This window comes from Gobio gobio, assembly GCF_949357685.1.
Source record: "Gobio gobio genome assembly, chromosome: 18".
Classification (NCBI taxonomy): domain Eukaryota; kingdom Metazoa; phylum Chordata; class Actinopteri; order Cypriniformes; family Gobionidae; genus Gobio; species Gobio gobio.
The window spans coordinates 38,863,432-38,876,725 of record NC_137111.1 but is presented as its reverse complement, the minus strand read 5'-3'; the positions used below and the strand labels follow the sequence as shown (position 1 = coordinate 38,876,725).

The 13,294-nt window shown below is 40.1% G+C and overlaps 1 protein-coding gene across 1 annotated transcript in view; it reads right to left on the bottom strand.

The window, feature by feature from the left end:
- lrmda (leucine rich melanocyte differentiation associated) overlaps window positions 1-13,294 on the bottom strand; it is a 339,147-nt gene that overhangs the window by 271,750 nt on the left and 54,103 nt on the right. The gene's annotated exons all lie outside the window — the stretch shown is intronic.

Genomic DNA, 13,294 nt, shown 5'->3' with positions numbered 1-13,294 from the left:
TCTTTCCCTGAGCAAGCGAACCAAAACATATGAGCCAATTCAATTACTCTGGCAGCAGCGCTAATATCACCATCTAATGGTAGATAATACACAATATTCAAGAGTTCAATGTGTACAGTGTTTGTAAATGCTTCGGTAAAAGGCTGTACTTAATCATCCATTTCACACTCCTGGGACTGCACTGAAATAACTAATAAGACGACCTCGGCTTAGCTTCGGCTCAACATGTTCATCAAATAATGCCAAGAGAAAAATAGAGAGATATTATTATAATAATAATAATTATTAAAAATATTTTTATTATTATTATAAATAATAAAGTTCACAATACAATATACTGTATACAGTTCTACAAAAAAGGCTTCTAAATATTATGATGAAGTAACTTTGCATTACAGCATTATGAATGGCTCAAAATGCAGAGGTAAAGATTTAAAAAGTCTTGTGAACAATAACATTTAATATACAGCTCTAGCCCACCTTTCATCTTGTCAAATGAGCTTTAAGTAAACCCCGCTAAGAGAAATACATTATAATGAAATCAGCATATACTCCAAATATATAATCTCAGCACAGATGTGTTACAGTTTCCAATGCATCAGGGTTATTTATGACTTGCCATTATAAAAGCTTGTATAATTTATGACGTTCAATTAATGCAATACCTTCCATGAGCTTTCAGTTTGTTTTTTTCTGTGTTTTTTTCTGAGATCCGCTGATACGCACATGCCAAAAATATGCAGCAACGCCATTTAGGCTGTTAGAGCAGGCTTGAGACTGATTTATGGACGTGAATTAAAAAGAATGAAAAATTTATGACTGCAATTTGTGGGCAGCCATAAAACTATTACAGAACTTTGGAGTTGCATTCAGCTCTTTTGTCTCCAAGCGAAGCAAGATGACTTAATCTTATGAAAATATTAAATAAAACATATACATTCTTTTGTTATAACAGCAAGTAAATAACAGCAAAACTATAATCAAGCATATGGAAAAGTAGTTTCCAGGGTATGATTTAGTGAAAACTCTAATCAATGGGGCAGTTTAAGGAATCAACACCCTGTTTTCTTTGTGCTTGCTTGTGCTCGTGTGCATAAAACTATATAGCTTCTACTGCTACATTGACAGAGCACCATGGCATGATTGAATGAAAGCCTACCCTTGACTGACAAATGATATATTAAGCTTTCGTCTGGTGGGGGGAAGCCAGGCATGTCAGTTACCTGCTACAGAAGAAGCTCCACTTGTCAATCTACTGTGCGCCTGGCTAAACAAGATCTGAAATGTTAAAGCCCTCCTGCATCAGAGCTTCACACTGAGCTATGTGGCTATACATCCAAGCCATGTGACAGACATGAATCACTGCCAGCAATAAATGCCTGAATATCACATCTGGAGGTGAAACAAATTTGTTAACTCTAGGAATACTTGGGTGCAAGCTGCTCTTGGAAAGGATGGATATGAAGAAAGTGCATGTGGCTTACTTGAGTGATCTGGTTGGGTTGGTCAGTGTGCACTTATCAAAAATGTGACATTCAGAGAATATATATACCAGGGTGTAAAGTTTTTTCACTTTTTTATTATTATTAAAATAATATTATTATTATTGGTGTATTATTATCAGGACCCACAAATATTCCCCCATTGCATTATTATACATTATATTCAACATTATATATAGTCTTATGTAATAATGTCACTGAAACCGTTTTTCCCCTCATGCATAACTCGCGCTTTCAATGCAGGCAGTATTCTCTCCCAGTGCTCCCTATGTCCCGCCTCTCCCGCTAATGCACTATACATTTAAGAATGAACCATCTAAAATGCTTTGAATAATCATACTATTAAAACTAAATGTGATCTGATGATTTAAATTATGTTTGCGCTTACAGACAGCAGTAAAGGCTGATGTCACTTTAAGACATATTGCACAGATCCAAAATACTAACTGTGCGTTCACACCGCCGCCGGCGTGAGCGTCAAAGTGGCCGGAAGTCATTCATTTTCAATGGGAGACGGCGGCGAGCTCCGGAGAGAGCGGCGCGGCGCGTCTTGGACGATTTGGCCGTCGAGAAGAGTTGAAATCAGCTCAACTTTATGGTAATGGGCTATGACGCGGTTCGGCGGCAACCAATCGGAATGTATAAGTGCTCCGCTTGAGAGGATTCCAGAGAACGCTGTCCTGGAAACTTTGGTTCGACCACATTAGTTCCCAAGCAAAATAGGAATGGTTGATCATTGCGGTGGTGGGTTTGATAAGAAGGCGCGCAACACTATTTATAAGCAACATTTTCGCTCTAGAACGCTTGTTTTTCAGCAGGAATACAATTAATTTGCTCAAAACAACACCGATTTGACCAATTGCATTAATCCTGCACTTCAACCAGGACAGTTATTGTAATGTAGGCTGCACACAAATTAATGTTAATTATAGACCAATGCTCCAACTGCATGTTCAAATTAGACTAGAACTTAACCATGGACACAAAAGCCACACCACACAAATGGCTTTTAATTGGTTTATTTCTTTAGCAAACATGTAACTATAATTGTTCAGTTCTTTCAATCGATCTGTTTTTTTTTTTTACTTTGACATTTAAATAATTTCATGAGGTTAACCTTATACGGTTATACCATACCTGTGCTCAGTTTGCACAAAGGCCGATCAACATGATTGTTTGCTTTGCAGCCCCTTTGAATGAAGTTTAAATAAAGACCAAGCAGTCGATCTACGTCAGAGCGGCAGCGGGTCCACAAATCTTTCTACAGCGTCGTTGGCAGGGTGGCCAGAGCGAAGTTTGCCGCTCTCGCCGGAGGCGGTGTGAACGCACAATAATGCTACAACATGCGTACTCGACTATATAAGTTCACTTAAGGCATAACAGATTATGTATGCCAGGATACTCATCAAGACGGGCATGTTGACATAATTATTGTGTGAATTTGTCCATTCAAGCGCAAGACTGGAAAGAAAACTCAATATTTGCGCACTGTCTTCTGGCACGAGTTCTCCAGCGTCTTCTGGCTTTAGAATGTTTAAATTGGCATGGCTTAAATGAGTTTAGTTTAAACATAGATAGTAATGCGTGCTGTTCAGGTCTCACCTTCGCTCGTGCACCATCAACACCCGGTTGGACGTGACGACGATCAACCTGACGGCGAAAATGACTAGTCATATTCGAGCACTCGAATTGAACAAAGTTTACAAAGAGTGACCATTACCTAAATAAAATAAAATAAAATTGTATTTCATTGAATTTAAGGCCATACAACAATTAATGAAATTAAATAATTAAATTAAAATGTATTCAAAAAAGATATTCAAATTCTAATAAGTATTTCACTAATCATGTCCCCCTTGCTTTTCGATTCACTAACACATAGGGCGACTGTCCTATTTGGGATCACTTAAAAAAACCTCTCTTTGTTTTTTTGCGCACATGTGTGTGTGACTGGCCCAGGAAGGGAGTCATTAATAAAGATATGGCCAAACGCTGGCACAGGCCTGGGCTGCTGTATGTGGCTGTATGGTGCCTCTATTTGCCTGGGAATGAGTGCAGTTGTCTGCTTGGCTCGGCTGGCGTTGATTGTGCATGATTAATGGTTTAAAGAAACAGGGAGAGAAAGGTCAACTTCTGGGTTGGAGTCAGAGCAGCTACATAGGGAGTAATTAAGACATTTGTGTAAGCATGATTAATAAGCCTGAGCTGACACTGTGTACTGTAAACAAGAGGCAACCAGATGGTTTGCCACGTACTGCATCTTATACCGAGATGGAGGACCGCCTACATGAAAGCATGTGGCTAGGCCCCCCCTGCTCGAACCTCCTTGGTTTCAAATGACCACGCACTTCAAGAAGTCAACCTCGGAGCCGTCGTGAGTGGGATTTACAGGTCATAATGGAACGGAGAGAGAACGAATGTCAAGGCAAGAAATGTTTCATGTCTTGATGTGGCGCCATCTTTAGTTACCTAGCATTTGACAGTAGATGACACATCAGTGATCATTAGCGTTCCAGTGGCCCATCAGTTCTGATCCATCCGCTGACCCTCTTTCCTAGACGTTTGTCATGTAGGTTGCGTAAGGCGCTCTTTCTCTCTCCGTTGTCACCCCTGCAGTCTTTCAGCCATGTGACCAGCAATATAGAGGGATTAGCTCCCGCATGTAGAGAGAAAGACTGGGAGACAGGTGTCAAAACGCTCCAGCAAGCAAAGCTAACGACTGCTAATCAGCTTTGTTGTTTTCTTGCAATCCACGTCCAATTCACAAGTTTCATCCTGCATGAAACACAATTATGTTGGGTTTGAAGTTCAGCGTGTACTTACTCAACCGTCTCTTCGTGTAAATGTTAGTGCTTAAGAGAAAAAAGGCTGAGATTCACTATTGAGACAGAAACAGAGCTCCTTGTCTGTCTACGTGTGTTGATGGAAAGCAGTGATGGGCTTAATCACACAGGATCACAGCTCCAGAACACAGGACTGGAAGTCCTGCCTGGAGAAAACTGGACCTTTGAGCTGGATTTATGAATGGGAGCTTAAGTATATTGTGAAACGCTAAAGGTTAAGGAGTGAGGTACAAAATGGAAGCTTTTTTGCTGAAGAAAAAAGTCTCCAAGCCTGGACAAGCTGGTGTTTAGCTTGTTAGCCATCATTTTTAGAGGGGTGTGGGTTTTGTTGTAAACCCTCTAATACAACAAATCAAAACAGCCGAACTAGATTAGGCCAGACTGGGAGCATGATTAACAATAACAGCCTGGCTTAAATGCTAAAACGTAGTAAATTTAAGTTATATTACTAGTAGCTAATAATAATACCAGCATTACTATTGAAACAGAGACTAAATGTGTGTTCACTTACAAAGAAAGCAGCTTGAATACGTTGTTAAAACTTTGTATGGGGAAATAGTTCATCCTCAAACAAAATTCCCAAAGGGATGGATTCCTTTTGAATGACTGGATTTTGCCCACAAAAGTTTCTGAACATCGGTAGATGTGATTGCACTTTCAGATTAACACCCTGTAAAAACTATGTTATATGACTAGGGCTGCATGTTGTTGAAGTAAGATGCAATATACCAAAACAAATGTTTTAAATATATGTAAAACCTGACTGTGGCAAGGTGGACGAGCGAGAGACATGGGAGGAGCGAGCGAGATCGGTGCGCGTGATTGAGAATGAACGTCACCTGCGAGGCACACCGGTCTTGAGTCCTCTCATGAGCACGGAGGCATATAAGGATGAGTGGCTGCAGTGAAGGACGAGAGAGGACCAGGCCTGGATTTTAAGTTGTGTTATATTTACGTTTTGTTTATGTATGTGCGCTGCAGTCGTCCATGAGGGGCTGCCGCATTTACTTTCATTTTGTGTTCATTTATTTTATTAAAAGTATGTTGAACGTTCGGCGGTTCCCGCCTCCTTCTTTCCCCACGAACAAACTGCGTTACACTGACAATGACAACCAACATATGTTTCACGTTCTTTTGGCACTATGCTGAGCATGTCAGACTAGTTTGCTATGAGAGTATAAAGGACAGCCAGCTTGTTGATCATGTCACATAAGTCATTGTAGTGCATGCACTTACACACACTCCAAGTAACACATTGTAATATTTTAAAGTATTAAAGATGCTGTATGTAATTTTTTGACTGTACTAAAGCACAAAAATACCATAATATGTTTGCGGATATGTAGGAAATGTGCAACGCTCACATACTTGTTTCTCAGAAAAACAATGCTGCAGCCAGTTATTCTACTTTAAAATTGTGTTCCGTTACAGAATGTCCGTTTTTGTTTTGAACTGTTTGACCCCGTCCACTGCTGATTTAACCAATAGTATTTTGACACCCGGGTTGCCAGTGGGCGGAAAACATTGCTTGCATCCATGGCTGCAATAAGCTAATGAACTGGGTCAGAGATCGCAGATTCTACCTCGACATCCAACTAAAAGCTCTGTGACCAGAGGCATATTAAAACATGGATAAACCAACTCATCAACTTACAACAGGAACAATTGACAATGGAAGGCAATGAGCCTTACACTGTATGTCCACAATCTGGCAAGAGCTGGCGAGAGCGTCAAACTTCGCTCTGGCCGCCCTGCCAACGATGCTATAGAAAGATTAGTGGACGTGCTGACGCTCTGACATTGATCGAATGCTTGGTCTTTATTTAAACTTTAAAGGGGCTACAAAGTAAACAATCATGTTGTTCTGCATTTGTGCTGACTGACCACAGGTAGGGTATACCTCATGGAATAATTTAAATGTGAAAGTAAAAAAAAAAATTATAGATGGAAAACTTAACAATTATAGTGGAATGTTTGCTAACGAAATAAACCAATTAAAAGCCATTTGTGTGGTGTGGCTTTTGTGTTCATGGTGAAGTGCTAGTCTAATTTGAACATGCAGTTTATAGGAGACGTTTGCTAGCCTTGGTCTTTAATTAAAGGGTTCACCCAAAAATGAAAATTCTGTCATTAATTACTTACCCTCATGTCATTCGACACCCGTAAGATCTCCATTCATCTTCAGAACATAAATGAAGATATTTTAGTTGAAATCTGATGGCTCTGAAAGGCCTCCATTGGCACAATGCACGGTTCACTCTCAAGACCCTTAAAAGGTACTAAAGACGTTGTTACAAAGTCAATCTCACTACAGTGGTTCTACAATAACTTTATGGAGTGACGATAATAGTTTTTGTGCACAAAAAATCCCCTAAATAACGACTTATATAGTGATGACGATTTCAAAACACGGCATCATGAAGCTTTGAAGCGTTATGAATCAGTGAGTCGAATCATGATTCGGATCGCGTGTCAAACCGCCAAACTGCTGAAATCTGGCGATCCAAACTGCTGAATCGACTCACTGATTCATAACGCTTCGAAGCTTCATGATGCCGTGTTTTGAAATCGTCATCACTATACAAGTCGTTATTTAGGGTTTTTTTGCGCACAAAAACTATTATCGTCACTCCATAAAGTTATAGTAGAACCACTGTAGTGAGATGGACTTTGTAACGACGTCTTTAGTACCTTTTAAGGGTCTTGAGAGTGAACCGTGCATTGTGCCAATGGAGGCCTTTCAGAGCCATCAGATTTCAACTAAAATATCTTCATTTGTGTTCCAAAGATAAACGGAGGTCTTACGGGTGTCGAATGACATGAGGGTAAGAAATGAATGACAGAATTTTCATTTTTGGGTGAACTAACCCTTTAACATTAACAATAATTTGTGTGCAGCCTACATTATAAAAACTGTCCTGGTTGAAGTGCAGCATTAATGCAATTGGTCGAATCGATGTTGTTTTGAGCCCATTAATTGCATTCCCGCTGAAAAACAAGCGTTCTATAGCGAAAATGTTGCCAAAAAATTATGTTGTGCGCTTATCAACAATGCTTATCAAACCTGCCACAGCAACGATCAACTTCTCCTCCATTTTGATTGGGAACTAATGTGGTCAGAACCAAAGTTTACAGGACTGCGTTCTCTGGAATCATCTCAAGCGGAGCACTTCTACATTCCGATTGGTTGCCGCCTGGTTGCCACCGAACCGCATCATAGCTCATTACCATAAAGTTGAGCTGATTTCAACTCTCCTCGACGCCCAAATCGTCCAAGACGCGCCGATCTCGCTGGAGCTCGCCGCCGGCTCCCATTTTAAATTAATTACTTCCGGCCACTTTGACGCTCTTGCCGGCGGCAGTGTGAACGCACAGTAAGGAGAAGGGGCCGGGAGTACACATTTCAACCACTATCTGTCAATATTACATACTGCACCTTTAAAAACATTAAGTTAACGCAAGCCGTTGCAATATGTATAATCGTAATTTGTGCATTTGCAATAGTTTGATAATTTTTTCATTATATCATGCAGAAATAGGTTCATGTTTTGTCTTCACAACACAAGTAAAAAAAATCCTTTTAGAACATACATTTTAGCATTCTGTGGGCAGAGATACCCAGTACGACACGTCAAAATACAAACCAAGCTTTATTAAAAATGTTTTGACACACAGCAATGTCGACAATCAGGGCTGATTAGGACAAATAATCAGATTACCATGGAAGAGACATGATTTATCGCTGGACACGTTATCACATCACACTCAATTAAGACGTGTAAGATGTGAGATGGTGTGCCAAGATGATCCAGTTCAATCAGTACATGAAAAGTACAAGACCAAGTTTCTCATGCTATAATGACAACTGGCACTGAAGTGGCATAGTTACCCATGCTCCAAGATCTCACTCTTCAAACCAACTCATGTAAGCCGTCACCCTAGCAAAGTACAGATCAGGGGAAGAGGGGTGCAGGGGGGTGTGAGGAGTGACAAAGAACAGCTGGTTGAACTCAGGGCCAATATGTGCCCCACATCTTCCAGCAGGAGTCAGTGCAGAACAGGGGGCTCACGCTGGCCTGGCGAGGGCGTAACGGGGGCTGCCATTACACACTGCGCCCCTTTCATCCAGGACATCAAAATGACCACTTTTACACTACATATGGATGCAGAGTTCCTTCATTCTCATAACGCTGGTAATCTGTTCCCAGAACATGAAAGCATGAATTAGAAACAGGTGTTCGGTGCTGGATATGTAAGCTTATTAAAAGCTTCACCAGCTGGAGATCGCATACGCATGTGGGCTGATTCGCTCTGACATGCATTACATTTTTAATTTCAGACATCTTTTTGTTGAATTAATTTTTGTAAATGTCAAATTCATTACGCCCTTTCTTATCCACATTTATCTTGATTCATTTTTATGATCTAAGCAGGATTGAGCTGGACATATATCAACAACACCTATGATGGGAGGAAAAACAAATCGGGCTCCAGTTGGAACCGTCAAAGTGTCTTTCTTCCCAGCACTCCCGGCTCTTGAATTAGCTTGGCTTCACATTAATTGTAAGTGAGTTTAGACATCAGGCCAGTGCTGTTCCACACATCAACGGGCCTGAGCCGGAGCAGGTCTGACAGCCACAAAGCAGAAAGCCTTTGTCTTTATAAGGGCCGCTAGGAGGAGAAGAATGGGGTGGCTACAATGACACTTTGGATGGCCTGGAATCATAGCAAAATTCAAAGCAGAAAAACAAGGCAAAGGACCTCGCAGAGGAGCCAGGGTGCAAACAATCACATGCACTGTGGATTCTGGCCAGTGCCGGTACTAAAACCTACTCGTACGGTGGCGTGTGTGTGCATGTATATGCAATCCACCTCCAGCTCGAGATAATTGTGCTAAAATGCTTTAGTTTCAGTTTGAACCTCTTGGATGCTGATTTGGGAAGAAAAAAGGAACACTTACAAAGAACATTTATCAAAAGAGAAGGGCCGCTAAAGGAGCATTTGGGGGCCATCACCCCGATGCTCCAGAGGATGATGAAAACCAGGGCTTCGCACTTCCTAATAAAAAGTCTGCAGTAATGTTGGCTGGGTGTCTCATTTGGAAAACTGTTTGTCCTTTTGTCCTGTCCAAGTTTTTAAACTGCTGTCAGCTCAATTGTTCTGCCGGAGAAAAATTATTATGCACCTGTCATCAGTGAAAGGGGGGGGGGGGGGGGGGGGGGTGGAAAACTAAAATAATGAAATGTGAGCTGTAAACTGTTCGACCCAGATGAGAGAAAAATCACAGGATGACGAAATATCTCTTACTCTGGATAGAAATGGGCCAAAATGATCAGTTTTGCAGGCCTGAGATTGTATCGCATGCTGTCAGCACTTCACCATGATGATTTTCTCTCAAATGACTGAAACAATGAACCCGTTTAGCCTGGGTAAATCCCTTGGTTTCACTTTATTTTGATGGTCCCTTTAACACGTTCTGTTGACTATAAGTAACGTTGCACCTACATGTCCACTAACTCTCATTAGAGTAGACTGGTAGGGTTAGGGTTAAAATAAGTTGACATGTAGTTGCAAAGTTACTTATAGTCAACGGAATGTTCAAAAGGGACCATCAAAATAAATTGTTACCAATCCCTTTAGTGTCTTTAAGATTACATGAAGCACCTTTACATACTCATAAATAACTAAAGTAGTATAATGTACATGGCGCATCTAACAACACTGAACAAAATTATAAACACTTTTGTTTTTGCCCCCTTTTTTCATGAGCTGAACTCAAAGATCTAAGACTTTTTCTATGTACACAAAAGGCCTATTTCGCTGAAATATTGTTCACAAATCTGTGTTAGTGAGCACTTCTCCTTTGCCGAGACAATCTATCCACCTCACAGGTGTGGCATATCAAGATGCTGATTAGACAGCATGATTATTGCACAGGTGTGCCTTAGGCTGGCCACAATAAAAGGCCACTCTAAAATGTGCAGTTTTATCACACAGCACAATGCCATAGATGTCGCAAGTTTTGAGGGAGCATGCAATTGGCATGCTGACTGCATGAATGTCTACCAGAACTGTTGCCCGAGAATTGAATGTTCATTTCTCTACCATAAGCCATCTCAAAAGGCGTTTCAAAGAATTTGGCAGTACATCCAACCGGCCTCACAACCGCAGACCATGTGTAACCACACCAACCCACCGACCTCCACATCCAGCATCTTTACCTCCAAGATCATCTGAGACCAGCCACCCGGACAGCTGCTGCAACAATCGGTTCGCATAACCAAAGAATTATTGCACAAACTGTCAGAAACCATCTCAGGGAAGCTCATCTGCATGCTCGTCATCCTCATCAGGGTCACGATAAAAACAAAAACAAAAGTGTTGCGCTTATAATTTTGTTCAGTGTATATTTTATAATGGACCTAGACACACAAAAGTATAAATATTTGACCTTATAATTCAATACTAAATGATGCAATTCCTCATGAAATACGAAATTAGCTTCGTATTGATATATTTTTGGTGTATTACACCAAAATTTAAATTCTACCGAATCCTGATAAGTTTCAGCCAATCAACAGATAAAAACTTAAATAAATTTAAAGGTGCTGTATATAAGAATGTCAGCTAGTGGATGAAATGGATACTGCAGTCCAAATTCAAAATATTGTTTGCCCCGCCTCAGACTCAATGCTCATGCGGGTTGCCAGTTTGAGGACACGCAACAACTGACAATGAAAGGCGAGGAGACTTAGACTGTAAGTTGATGAGATGATTTATCCATTCATAGAGATTTTTAGATGGATGCAGAGGCTTTTTAGGTTGGATAGAATCTGCGATCTCTGACCCAGTTTGTCTGCTGGCTTCCATGGCAGCAACACGCTGCGTTTTCCGCCAACTGGCAAGCTGTGGTGTCGGCAATAGGCATTATCGCACAGACCAAAACAAAAACAGACATTCTGACACGGAACGCTCATTTCAAAGTAGAATAACTGGCTGTAGCATTGTTTTTCAGAGAAACGAGTATGTGAACTCCGCATGTTTCATAAATATCTGCAAACATATTATGGTACTTTTATGCTTTAGTACAGTCAAAAACTTACATTCAGCACCTTTAAAGCTACAAGAGAATTAATGCATCACAACTTCATAATGTATAAAGTATATTTATTTTGAGATTTGCTAAAGATTACATTTAACAGTGTTATTAAATTCTTCATATTTTTAAAAGACAATTCTAAGTGTTAGATTATGGAAATCTAAATAAACAAATAGGATATAAATTAAATAAAATCAATAACCAATACACTGAATATTCATTATAAGACCAGAGAGATACTTTGTAATTTTCTGACGAGTTTGACTGATGAACTCCTGCAGTCTGATAGTCATACAAATTAGGGTTTTAAATTTACACAGATGATTTCCGGTGTTGAAATCATAGCACACCTGAGAATAAGAGTGAGCTCAATGACTCTGTCCATATTTAACATACATTTGTGCGTTTCCAGGCCACTAAACTTAAAAGCAGATAGAGATAGGAGTCAGTTTAATCACTATAATTTGTGGTAAAAGTGACACTGTAATAATCGTGTGATTTATGAGTCCATTCTGATCTATTTTTATAGGTAATCAACCTTAAAAGTGTAGCAGGAGTGTCTGAATTGAGAAGAGATTAATGCTGTTCCTTTACAAATTACTCTTCAGTGTCATTAAGGCCTTTCAGTAATGATACCTTAAAAGTTCATGGGCCCTAGATTAGGTAGAAGTCAAATAAAGGACTACGGATGACTACTGGAAGTTAAAGGAAAGCATGGCCATTTTTAAATGCAACTTTTATGCTTCCCAAAAAAATAAATAAAATAAAAATAAAAAATTATCTTTTATTGCTGTCATTTTTTGAGTGCAAATTTCCTTCACGGATAAACATGGAAAACAAAGTTGTTTTAAACTATTTTAAAATAGATGTTATCAAAAATAGCAGCATGAGGGTTGGATGGCATGCAAACAAAGACATTTTTTTGGTGAACCATTGCTTTAAACTACCTTTGGCTGAAAAAGCAACATTAAAAAACATTAACAGAAGTGAATAATAGGCAGAATGTGCTGTTGTTGTGATCAGCAGGGGTGGTGCCAGACCAAAAGTGCTCATTCTGACTGCTTTTGTTTACAGCCCAACGCTGTGACATCCTCTTGGCAAAGGTCCGGTCATCGCTTTGATCTCTCAGGCTCTTAAATCAACTACAGAGAAAGTTCACACACAGGTCAGTGGAGTCATCTGATCATCCATTCCAGAAGAAGCCACTTCATGACAGTCATACCCCACTGCTGTCCCCCTGTCATGCAAAGTTTGCACGATGGCAGACCAAACATGGACCTTTTCCCACCTCTCCGAGCAGCGCATGCTTTTCCCAACAACACACTCATAAACATCCACAAAGAAAAAAAAAATCACATGCAAGCACAGCCATGGTAAACACGTAATTACCGCTAGGTGTGTTATATGATTCCTAGCGCCAAGCAATCTAAGGTAGATCTAACAAATGTGATTTTTGAACAACTTTCAAGACAACTCAAAAAGGTTTCATAGCACTACAACAAATAAGTCACAGCGAACAATGTGCCACAGCTAAACTAACATTTCCCCTCCCAACATCATCCAACCCACATACTTCAGTTCATCCGTGTTGTCGACATTGTGCTCTTAATGTACAATAAAGCGGCAATTGTTAAAAATACAAAAAAAAAAAAAAAAAGTATTGCTTTTACTTGGAGTTCCTATGGGACCAATTGTTACTAAACAAAACCGGTTCGCTTGTAATTCCGGTTCCTTTGGGATGTTTAGAGGCATCAAACGCAGCGCCATTCATGATGTAGCGTCCTTTATGGTTGAAGCAAAAGAAAAGATCCAATTAATAGAGCATATCAATCTGCTAACACTGTCACAAC